Genomic DNA, 13,465 nt, shown 5'->3' with positions numbered 1-13,465 from the left:
TAATATTAAAGTGAATTTTGAAGGAGATTTTGATTCAGAATGTTTACCTTACTAAAAACGAAGAAGGTCTGAACAAAAGATCGATTTGCATAATGCACTTAACAAAAAAGTCTTTTAAACATCACAGACGCATCTCTTGGACTTTTGCGATAATCGTGCCCTGCTAAACACATACGAAATGTGTTCCATATCAAAAGATTATTTTTGTAAACATATTTTTATAAACTGAAAACTGATGAATGGTGTTAAAGAAGAATTAGTTGATTAAGTACGTAGTTATGCCCACTACACGACCGCCAGTGGCTAATGAGAGAGCGATGATAGTCTATTAGTCAGTCCCATATGGGCACGGCTATAGCCATACGTTAATATGGACAAATACAATCAGCCGGGTCCACACAGTCCTCTGAACAGTTTGTCACGTCATTGATAAAGCTAATGTACCCAAGTAAACACAACCTCATTGTAAACCGATTACAAACGTAAATAAATTTTTATAAAGATCTTTACACGTGCACAGTTTCTATTGAACAACATGTATAAACTTAACATTTCACAATGTCTACACTCATCTCCATTCATACTTGGCTTCAAATACCTACCAGTGTATGGTCACCATTTAAAAGAAAAGTATTAATATAAGCTACAATAGAAATGAATTGTTTTAAAAATATAAGCAATTATACAAAATGTTTGTACGTATTAGGCTATACCAATCGCCCCTAATAGTTCATCCAATAGGATAGGATGGGTTAGGTTAGGATATGTTAGGTTAGGTTAGGTTAGGTTAGGATAGAATAGGATAGGTTAGGTTAGGATATGTTAGGTTAGGTTAGGTTAGGTTAGGATAGGATAGGATAGGTTAGGTTAGGAAAGGTTAGGTTAGGATGGATATTAGGTTAGGATAAGATAGGATAGGTTAGGATAGGATAGATTAGGATAGGATAGGTTAGGTTAAGTTAGGTTAGGTTAGGATATGTTAGGTTAGTTTAGGATAGGTTATGTTGGTAATATTTTGTTATTTAAACCAATTAAAATCCTAATTACAATCGGTTTGGTCGGTATAATACTTAAGTACCCGTAATTGCCACCTAATCAGTTTGATCGAAACATGAAGCCTACATAATGAAACGACCCGTGTTGTGTCACAGTGCATCGTTTCAACAATTTTCTCGCATTTAGCACGTTTACATCTGTTTCGCGTGTATAATGCCAGAGTTGAAGAACAAAAAGGCGAATGAGGGTCATTAACTTAACAGCTCTCCGCGAACCACTACTCTATTTTGACGCCCTCGTACAAATGAGAAAGCTCAAATTCTTTTTTACTGTTGAAAATAAAATGTACCTGGTTTAGAGAACCGATTTACATAAATGCACATGGGGTTCGTTGCAACTATACTTTGATTTTAAAGAAAAACTTAATGTAAGTGTTAATTACATTAAGAAACACTTAATTTAGTTTTAATTAGATTTATTAGAGGTTTAGATACAAATACGAAACTTCGGTGGGGGTATATTTTAAAGGGTTTTCTAAAATAATAAAAATATCTTGCTACCAAATATAGATATGTTGCCCTTGTTGTTGTAGTAGTTAAATTACTTGTAATGTGTTCGTAGCATCAGTAAAATAAAAGAATAAAGAACGGTCTTAGTTTATCCCGTGGTTAAATTCGAATAACTATATTAACTTAGTCATATAACACCTTATAATTGACAATTTTCCAATCAATAAAAACAGCAATAAACACTATATGTAAGAATAAATTACATTTAGTACAGGTATGGTTTGCTATATTAAAATAGACTTTACGTTGAAAACAAATAAGCCCACGTCTTATGACATGACAGCAAATCCATCAAACTTTTGCTTGCTACAAAAAATATGTATTTTAAGGAAAACTGGTGAGTATTAGTGTTATCGAGCGTTGGCAAATACCAAAACAAACACAAATAACCAATCAAATTAGTTTACAAGCAAAACACCAACGCTGGACTCTTAACTGAATAAAAACTGTTCATTGGCGTCGGAACAGACGGACGTGTTGTCTTGCAAAACAAACAAATCATCCAAATTGTAAATTATTTCATGAAACTATGGTTATTTTCTACAAAATAGTAGTGCATCGATAAATATTTAGATTAATTGATTTTTAATTTAGTGAAGGTTAACCCGAACCTATTACAAATTTACCTGTAATTCATTGTTTGTGGAATTAGTTGCTCTTAGCTACATTAGTTTATTTACATGATGGTCCAGAGCATAAAGAAGTTTTACTTTCGACGGTGAATCTTATAACGATAATACAACCACAATAAAGGTAAAAAACAATCACGTATATATATATAACAGTGACCATGACTCACTCTAATTTCGATTAGAGATAATAAGATTTTAAACGGTTGCAGAAAGAGTAAACGACGAAACGAAATTGACATTTGACCTATACAAACATTAATATGTAAAGAGGCTTACAAAGATTAAAAAAATCGTCTTGAGTTAATCCGAGCGTACAACATTATCATGTCAAAAGGCCTCATTACGGCGCTCTCTCGCAGAGTCATTGTGAAACACACAAAACTCTTTTGCGTCCTCCGTTTGTGTCCTTCGTCTTTGAAAACGCTGCTACGTATCGCAGATGTGCAAGTAGTCGATTGATGTAAAGGCTACCAGACAGATAAGTAAGCCATTAGATCGTAATTGAATGAAAAAGGTGTATATACTTACACATCTAGCTGTCCATATATCAAGCAAATTTGAGAGTTCACTATGGTCTTTCCTGACCTCCCGTATACTCTTTACGTACTCAAACTTTATGTATGATCGTATTCTTGCGTATAAATTAAACCTTACGTATACTCAATACTATTTAAATAGAGTTTTTCGATGTCCCTACTGGTTAGAACATGTGTTCTGTTGTTGAGTTCAAATCCAGCCAACCACCAGTGGACATTTGTTATGTGGTAATTACGTCCTGTTAACTCGGTTCGGAGACATCTTAAGGTTTTGTCACAGACAGTAGAGTAGTATAACTTTATTGACTGTGGTTTGGGTAATTTGATCAAGTATAACAAAACAGTATGTCTCCTCAACAAGAACTGTTTTTGTATCGGGATTCTCTCCACGAAAAAAGGCTTTGGGCGCTTTTAAAACAACAATTGATGTACTACTTGTCCTTATTAAATTTCCTCTACCCACGCAAATACTGCTGTTTTTGAACGGAACTCAGTGATCCGATTGTTTCAAACGTGCCGGATTAGCAAGTGTATACGTGCTATGTACCTTTGTATACTAGATTATGCAGTCAAATCCCAGATCGAAACTCCATGAAACCTTATGGAAATACTTTACAATAACCCTATAACCTCCATAGTTTCTGAGCTAGAATCACGCTCGATTTCGAACTACCTGTGCACTTGCACAAATAAGCACCCACACCATCACAAACAGTTTTTCGAAGCGAACATTTTCGCAGCTAGACATAGTTAAATAACAGCTCCAGCGGGAGGAAACGCCGCGATTTAGAAGCACAGAATGTGAATTCCAATTTCCGCCGACCCAACTGATCTCACATTTTTGCCGTTGTTCGCGCAAAACATTCTATTAATATCTGAATACTTTTGGGTAAACTACAGCGAAAGAGGTAATTTCGATATCGGTTTAGGCGGACGTTTGTGATATTAAACCACAATAATATACCAACGATTTTGTCGTTTAAAAACTCTTATCTAAATAAGGGTGGCAAGAGTCTTTTACACCTGTTTGTTATTAAATAAATTCACAAAAAGTAAAACTAAAATATAACACGAGTTTAATTGAAATGATTAGATTACTGTTGAATGCTGCAAGTACGAATTAAATAATTGCATAAACAAGCTGCATAAAATTGTGTACGTACGGCAAACCTGTAGACTAAGCAAATTTCTCCACCGTACTTATACTTGAAGTTACCCAAACTATGTTAAGTACTTGTACTCTATCAGAGCAGACAAAGTGTAAATTTCTTAGCTACTATATGTCTTATTCAGTTCACTGTAACAAGAAAAATTATCATAATTCACTTTATGGGAAATTCGTTGAAAGCAATCCATTTTCGTGTAAATAATTTCCCATTTCTTCTTCCATTCGTCGAATTGACTTGTTTAAACATATTTTGGTTGGGAATTTCCCCAAAATCAGAACTGTTACATGAAGAACTATGTACATTAAGGCTGTCATGTGGAAATATTACCCTATAAATATCGGTATAGTGACGAATGGGATGAAAACGGTTAGTGAGGTTTAGTGCAACAATAGGCTGTACACTACCATTTTCTAAAAGGTTCATAACTAATGCATAGATCCAACTGAGTTTTCTCGTATATCAGCTCTTCATGTTTGATCATTTTCAACTACATATTTGATTTGTTTATCACTAGGTGTTCTAAATAACTTCCCGATTGTGTTACGGTATGCGTAGTAAAATTATGAAAACATGCGTAAAAGGTAGCTGTGATAGCTAAATTCAGATAATGATTTTCTACAATTTCAGAACTACTGACAAAAATAATTCCGGAGGAGACAAGAAATAATCAAGGCTAAATCTTGTATTCGTCTACAGTACTTTAAAATGTTAATGTCCTAGTGACCTAGTGTGTAAAAAATGAACATGCAAATAATATGTGTGATTTTCTAGAATGTAATAAGAACACACACCACATGTGCTGTCTGCTAGAGAGGGGAGGAACACAATATGTTATCTCCATATTAATTAATCTGGCCTTACACAGCGATAAGTCCAACCTCTCCTTCACACCCTCACATTGCATTGACACCACTTTCACACTACATACTGGGTTGTACTAATATGACCCTTTTCTACAGACCAATGACACATTAAATTACCACAAAAAGTAAATAATTATACAATACTAATTTAGCTTAGTCCTATGGTCCTACATAGTGCCTACATAGCCCGGGGATATTTTATACTATACTGTATGTATCTCCAATTGTAGTGACCTCCTGATTAGTAGCTTATTTCTGGTAAAAGATAATTTAATAAAGCATTTGCTTGAGTGAAAGTCTTTATACGTTTTCGAATAACCACTTGTAGACGAGATTCCAAAAAACCGCACTAAAAATATGTAATTGCAAAAGGCACCTCAGTTTTTTTAATGTTAGTAATTTAATAGTAGGCCTATTTATGTTTTATTAAATAGATTCTCAGAAAACTTAGCTGTATTTCTATAAGAAACTGGGGCTCGTACAGTTTATCATTGAGGTGAATCCTTACCCTTAGTTATATGTAACTCAATTTTCATAACATTTTATTTACATTAATAATATAGTACCTTAATATTACTTTATAGTAATATCCTTAAATAAGTATTTTTAGTAAACACTTAAAATACGAATCCTACCTAATAGGCAATCTTTGTTATTTTAGATTTCAGTCAGTGGATTTTTTACGTTCATGCAAGGGAACGGTCCAAACCTAGACTTTTTTCTTTATTCGTCACTTTTTGATAACCCATCAAAGAGACTAACCTTTTGATTGCACATTATTATGCAACACCTTTATTAATAATGGTCTAAATAAACGCATTACTATGGAAATTCCATGATCCATGATGTCACAAAACTAGTTTAAGAGGAAACTTTTTCGAAAAATTACAAAAGAACAAGTAAGATTGTCGATGTCTGCAGCAGTTTCACAGCGGTGCTACAACCTCCCTTAATGAGTGGTGCAATTAAGTAACTTGGAAACAAGGTGCGTTACTGACTAACACGCGATAAGAGGTTAGGAATTTAAAGATACCTTAGATTGGAAGATTTGCCCACGTTCCCCCATAGATTACAGCACTCGAAGGGAAGTTATTTTAATAAAACGGTAAAGATGGTTGCTTTCTAATTTGTTTTCTCCAGGAAGAGATTTTTCACGAGGTTATTTTGTGACTACGCAACTTGATTTTATATTGACAGGGGAGTGTGGTTTTTACATATTTTAAAGTTATTGGGTTAGCGAGCTGGGGTGGTTAGAGCGCGGGACTTAGGTCCCTGAGGTACCTGGTTCGAATCCCGCCAAATCACCTATAAGTGATAATTCCACAACCCCTAGGTCTAACCTAAAGTAATGTGAAAAACAATCCCGGGCTCGTGCCTAGCGAACTGGACAAAAATTAATTATACTGTACTTAACATCTGGGCAATATGCAAAAGGTCTATACAGCACTTATTTTTTCGTTTGTCTTGTGTGTGTACGCAAAAAGAAGCTATCATAGAATAGACAGCTTCCAAAATAAGCGATTGATGCAAAAAACTCTTACACATTCTCCTGATCTAGTTCTCTAGTTAAATACTTCATGCTAAGCAAAACCAAAATGTATTTACTTAACCTTGGTTTACTGTTTATAGACCTATTAGTATAAGGCTAATACTGTATACCGACACGTTAAACTAGTAAACAAAACTAAACTCGCACATTTTGTCAATCTTTTCAGCGTATTTTCTAGCAGTGAATGAATAATTGCAAACCCAATATTAAAGGTCTACAGACCTTTAACAGACCTTTCTGTTGAATTATACTCAACAATCAATATCCAATGATTTTACATGTATCGCAACTAATTTGAATAAATACAAGTATAACGCTCCGTAAGACTACAAAAATACAGCATTTCACAACCAAGGGTAGGGAAGTTGTCATGTGAGAGGAAAAACGCGAAAGTGGTTAGATTGATCGACGAGTGAGAAGTGAGAAGAAGTTGAAGTTAATTACAGAAAGCTTCCACTGGAACTACTCCTGTACATTTAAACACGAGTATTCTACCATGGCACCCTTTCAATCCGAAGTGCACCTCTAGCAAGAAAACTATGGCTAAAATGTACTATTATCAAAATGTAAAACACGTTTTCCTGCTATTTTAAGTTTCCTTTTGGTTTTTATTTAAGGTTTTACAATAGAAAACTTGCATTTAAACTAACTGATGGTAAGAATTTACATCAAAACGTAAAGTATTAAGACCTACGGAATTGCAACATCGTGACGAAGGGGAGAAATAAATGTATAGATGTAATATTGTGTGTTATATTCACTACAGGAAAATATTTAACTTGCACAAACAAATAAATATTTAATTAAAATCCATTTAGAGTCAATAAATGATTACTTAGATGTTATGAAATTGTTTGTTCGGTAGATAGGTGATTTTCTAAATTGGATACTTCTGAATCACAAATTTAGAAAATATTTTGAAAAGTTTAAGTGTAATGCTACTGAAGCAAGCAAGACCCGTTTCACGGTGTATTTGTTTGACTGATCTTTGACAATCGATAAACAAAGCTTGTATGTGCTGCAGTGGAAGATTGAACGATTTCCAACATCAGCTGTTTGGTATATTGTTTTAACCACCACCAATTTAAACATGACGAGAATGGTATGTGGCAACACACACTATTGCCATAAACCTATCCAACAAAAGCCGCTTTGAGAAGTTTCTAGTACTGTACTAACATTTTAGACAATTGCTAGGAAAGAAGTTAAACCTCGTGAGAAGCAAATTTTTTAGGTTACTCAAAAATATTTGACACACAAGGCCAGAGAAATGTATTTTCTCTCCACACAGTTTTTTTAGGTTGTTTAGTTATTTTGAGTTCATAAAAAGCAGCAAATTCTATTATTAGAATTAAACTGTTATTTTTAATAAATGTTTACTCATTATTGCACAAACATGTTAACGAAGATAATATTATAAACTAAAATCGACACAACATAGATTTAAATCTTTAATTTAACTGACCATCCCTTCTGAAAATAATGGTAAAATTAAATATCCACTAAGCCAGACGCACAATGAAATTCAGTAGAGTGAAAGCTTTACATCAAGTAGGTGAAGTAAGCCGCTCCCCATCACCCTCCTTCGATAGCTCAGTTGGTAGAGCGGTGGACTGTAGAGGCAAGATAGCAGGCATCCATAGGTCGCTGGTTCAAATCCGGCTCGAAGGACAAACTTTTTGCTCGGCAAAACTTGCAATATTTATTTGTTTTGGCTCTAAATTGATTTTAGTTATACTTTCTCAGTGTTATTTGTTACAAATCTTGTTCAAAACTATTTTTTATAACGGGAAATGTAATTTTTTGACATGTTTTAAGACATAGAATTTATTTTTTATTACGGTGTATTGGTTATGTTTTAATTGCGTTAGGTTATTTCACTCTGAAACAAATTGTTGTTAATACAAAATGAAACGGTTAAATTTACTTCTTTTGGTTGGAAGATAGCCGATTAAAAATGCTAAGAACATTTGTTTGATTACCGTACCTAATTTTGTAATATATCGTTTTTGCATTGGGTCTCTTAGTTGGTCGAACATTTAATGATCAAAATTGTGAATGAAATTATAGTAATTATAGTATTTTGTCTTAAAAATGTGTTATGAAGGTGACCAAGAGGAACTAAACAAATATCATGTAACAATCCATTTTATAGCTTCTGTACTCTTTAAAAGCCTGATTCGTTATAAAAATATACCGATTTGCTTTTAAATCTAATAGTAGTCAACCTTAATATTAGTTGTGGTTTATTAGCTTATACACAAAAGAAGGCATAGTCATAAAGTACACAGATAGTGTCATCTTTACACACGTTTATCCATATTTCACAGCCACAGAAACTTTTTTATGAAATTTAACAAATCAGTCAAAATTCACCTAAACGAAAATTAAGACGAATTTGCACCAAGGAACAGTTTGAAAGTGAAAATTGAATGTCATGAAGCGACTGGGGTTGCGGTGTCGGTTAGGTTAGGTTAGGTGGTTAGGGGGGGGGGGGGAGGGGGGAGCTGTGTAAGGCTGATGTAGCGAGATTTAATTAATATGGAGATAACATCAGATCGGCGTCCTGCCGTTGCCTTACAGGGCTGCGGGAGTGGCCAAGTACGGTGTGATTTGTATATATTTTTGGTAAAAAATTTTCTTACAGATTTTGTCCTTGGGTTGGAACGGGAAATCTCACCTCTAAATTGCACATTGTAAACAGTTGAAGGAGTTCGTATTAATTTCAAAAGGTATTGGAATGTACGCGATTTTGATTCGCCTTGACCTGTTTCTTATAAGACTGTATATGTATAGAGTGGATGCTATGCGTGATCATCCAGATAAAAAGTAAAAAAAGATTTAAAATGAAGTTATCAGAATGAACGAGTTCAAAGACACGCTATGGATGAGTTATAGATTTTTACTGATGAAATACTATTATCAGTAATCAATTATCAATTATTTGAGATGGGGACGACACCTATGTTCGTATTTTATCCTAAATATGAGTGAAGGATATGAGTGTAGATTAAAGTGAGATGATCCTACTTCAGGTAACTAGGATGAAAAAATATAACTAAAAATGTAAATTCTAATATGTTAACACCTGTTTCAATAGTATTATATCTAACAATACTAAACAGCTATGCATTTCCAATCACACGCACACATACAAAGTCGACCACTCCAGTGTAAATATTTGATTCAACGCGTTGTTTGTAGTTAGAAAACAATGTACCTGATATTGCAGTGTATTGACAACTATTGGTATACATTTGCCAGTCGTAACAGTTTATATTACGTTCAACATTTAATAATTGTAGTAACATTGAATTTGCTATATTTGGTTTTTGATGTCCAATTTTAAGATCATTTTTGTCTCTTTAAACCCCAACTTTACCAATTTGAATTGTTGGAGTTTTATCAGTCCTGAAGTGTTCCTACTCACAAAGTGGGCTTCCTTGCACAGATTATAGTACAGAAAGCCTTACTTTGGCGCACGGTTTTTACTTTGACGCACACCAGTATTCCAACCAAACAACACGAAACAACATGCTTTATGCACGTAATCCGTGTACGCTTGGAAATAAGTTCGTAACACCCATGACTACGATCAGCTGGTGCAGCGTTTCCCATTTCGTCCAATGTTTGGATTTAACCTAATAAAAAACGTGTTGTACAGAGTTTGAAAGACTAATTATTTCTATGCTTCAACTGTAGGCAAAATATAATGTGTAACACGAGTGCGAATTGCCTTTGCTGCACTTTGCCCTCTAGTTACACAAATAACTATATATTACCATTAACTATAAAGCCATTACATGCTATACATGTCTTTCGAACATATTACAGCAATAAAAGCATTATAATGAATTCATCAAAAAAGTTTATTTACATTTTATTCCTCGTACAGCCATTACAATAATCGTTGCACACCACACTTAATACTATATTCCACAACAAATCAAGGTTATGTTATATGTTTTAAGCATATGAAAGTAGCTGCAGTGTTCGGTTCGCTAAACAACCGCACGCCGTGTTTAGGCCACAATGTAATCCCTGGTTTAATTTCAAGCAATGCGGGTACAACACTAGATACTATCTTACTGTGACTCTGGGTTAAACTACTTAAGCCTACAGCGGAGTTACATGCTCGGGGTAACACGGTCTTTAGTAACGCCTGAGAATATAGTAAAAGTCGCAACAAAAGTAATATAACTTTTTTATTCCGTGTTTAAATATTTTACCTATCAGAGTTGGCTGCTGTAAACTATTGCATAACACATTTAACTGTCATCATCCATGTCAACATAAGTTCAAATCCCATACGAGAGAAATTTGTCAGAAGTTTTACTGAAATCTGTGCATAACACTATTATTAACTGTATATATGTGAACCTCTAGTACACGATATTTTTAGAAATTAGGGCCTACAATGGTGATAGAAAATCTAATAAAGGTCGATATAATCTAGGATGCAAGGTAATTAATATAACATATCAGAGTCAAAAGTACTAATTCTGATGATATGATGAAAAGCAATGATGAGCAAATCACTGATGATGATCGGAATTAACGGAATACGGATGCATCACTACCTCATCAGTGGTTTAGTAGCTATGTATTATACAGTTGACTAATGATACCATCAGCAGTTTATAAATGATCATAGTTTGATGGTTGAATACCAGAAAAAAAAACAGTGGCTAACTTTTCTAAAATATTATTAATTGTTACATTTTTCTAAATAATAGTCCGCTAAAGTTAAGACCTAATAAAAGTACGAAAACACTTATGAAAAATAGAAGTCATCAAACAAAACGATTGTTAATAGACCTAATAGACTACATACTTAGCCAATCTTTTACTTGCAGAAAATGTATCATGGAGTAACAATTGAGAAGTAGATTTTTAAGGTTATCTTCCAGATTGCCCACTTTGTACTAGATCGATTTTGAGTTTTATTCGTGACTAAACTGTAAAGGTAAGAACTAGTTTGATCAAATTCATGACTGGACTGTGAAGCCAAGACTTGTGGCAACTCCCCACTTAACCTATCACACCCTTGTAACAGCGTTATCCTTGTATCGTCAGAGACAAATTGGCAGCTTCTACCCTTGCATGAGGCCGGAGCCATTAACTGCTCGGTCCTCTACTGACGTTCTAATGAGAAGTGATAATGTAGTTAAGGTCTAAATTCGTATAATTTTCAAAAGTGTTCACATTTTCCCTGCATTACCGACTTTGCAGCTTGAAGTATTTCAAAGGCGTTATTTTCAAAGACGTTCAAAAGACGTTATTTCAAAGACGTTAAAACATACTTGTTTGGAACAGACTAAAAGGTTGTGTACTCTTCACATATTTTCATTGTGTAATCGCTGACCATTGTTATAACAGAGTGAAAAAAGATTGATCGTGGTAAATAATAATGTTTAGTTAATTGGTAGTAAACAATAAAATATTAATCGCCATCGATTGAAAACTCATCACGTGTCATCATGAAGACAAAAAATAAATAAAAAACTCCGCACAATAATTATTAATATTATTATTATTATTATTAATAGCTACACTTTCAAATAAAATCAGATTTTTTTATTGTGTTGGTTACATGGAATAATTATAGCATTACATTAATGCACTTTAAATTGCAATGCACAGAGTTTATACCTAATTTATTTGTTTTAGACAACCACGGAACTCATCAATAATTTAAAAATAGCAAATTCAGTATAACATCTTGATAATCGTGATAGTCTTTGAGGGCAATAACACGAAAATTGAGTATTCAGGTTATTCAGGAAAATTCAAACTAAACCAAAACCAATTCTTCTTAATTTGCAAACTATTTTGTTTTAATTTTGTCTCCAACACTAAGTAAATCAGTAAAATTACACAGTGTGAAGGACTAGTAGTCACTTGTGAGGAGAAGCTTAGCAAGATTAACTGCTACAGATCACAATACAAGACTATCTGTCAACGCTGTGTGTTGTGCTGTTTCAGGATATCCTCTTAGAAGTGCCTTTAAACTGTACATTTAGGTGTTCGTTATTGAGTAATTAATTATAGGCAGACTGGTGTAGATGTAGATGAATAATGGCCATTTTACAATGTAAGTTTTGCAATTTTTAGATCATTTAAAGAAAATCGATTATGTTCATTTACTGTAAAGTATTTAATTGACTTGTTGTGTTTGTGTAACAGACGAACTGTCAACGACAATCAGGTCTGCATTGACATTCTCAGCTCCAGAAGGATGTCCGTCTAACGCAGAGATTCGATTAATTAAAATTATGGAGAGGAAAAAAAATAACTAACTCGTTTAATTAGTATCCAAATGAATTCAAATTGCGATTATTCAAAACTAGAGCTATGGTTGGACTTTCAAAGTAAAATAGAAGTACATTTTTAGTTCAAAATGATAAAACACTTTAATTAAATAGGAAAATATTTCGAAATTATTTATTTAGTCCTGCCTCTTAAATGTTACTTTGGCTATACTTTTCAGCCTGCATTAAATAAAAAGAAACTCCAAAATCCATTGCTTTAACTATATGAGTAAATAATCGTGAATATTACTAGAAAAGCCAGAACCAATCAATAATTAAGCCACCAAATATGATTTAGCAGACGGTATTATGCAATCGACGAGGAAGTATATGAGCTACCGCGTCGTTGGTAATCGCTGCGATTTACTAATCAACTGGTAATCACAGATGCAGCAATCGCAATCATCAGATTTGTGTGATGACATCCCGACCTAATGATATCCGACCTGATGACAGTAGGACTACATTTTGAGATGAGTGCATTTAAACGTCAATTATGGATTTGGCGCTATTTAAATCACTGTAATTATTAATTATAAAGTATAAGTGGAAAACATTATAAACATTTTTCAATTGCTAAATATGTGAATTTGATGAGTTCTATCAAATTGGCAAGAGTAAATAATAAGTAGGACAAATAATCCCAGCCTATCGCCTTGTGGACGCAGAAATAAGTGATCATTATTTATGGCTTAACTTTGCTCCACTAAAAGCTTAAGCTGTAATCCTATCAACTTTGAGAAAATGCAATTTCTTAAGTTTTAAACCCGTTAATTTAAATTTAATTGTGTTTTAAATTTGAATTCACAAACCGAATATAAACAAATTATATTTTTAAAT

The 13,465-nt window shown here is 33.6% G+C and overlaps 1 protein-coding gene and 1 non-coding gene across 7 annotated transcripts in view; one reads left to right on the top strand and one right to left on the bottom strand.

Annotated features, from left to right (window-relative positions):
• Positions 1-13,465, bottom strand: part of LOC128991839 (dystrophin) — a 549,174-nt gene that overhangs the window by 133,694 nt on the left and 402,015 nt on the right. The gene's annotated exons all lie outside the window — the stretch shown is intronic.
• Trnay-gua (transfer RNA tyrosine (anticodon GUA)) lies at positions 7,897-7,985 on the top strand. Its single transcript is given in 2 exon segments — positions 7,897-7,933; positions 7,950-7,985. It is a non-coding gene; the product is annotated as a tRNA-Tyr (tRNA).

This window comes from Macrosteles quadrilineatus, unplaced genomic scaffold (assembly GCF_028750875.1).
Source record: "Macrosteles quadrilineatus isolate MER2022 unplaced genomic scaffold, UCM_ALF_1.0 Scaffold_4__1_contigs__length_99947679, whole genome shotgun sequence".
Taxonomy (NCBI): domain Eukaryota; kingdom Metazoa; phylum Arthropoda; class Insecta; order Hemiptera; family Cicadellidae; genus Macrosteles; species Macrosteles quadrilineatus.
Note: the sequence above shows the minus strand (reverse complement) of the source record. Positions and strands in the feature narration are given on the sequence as shown.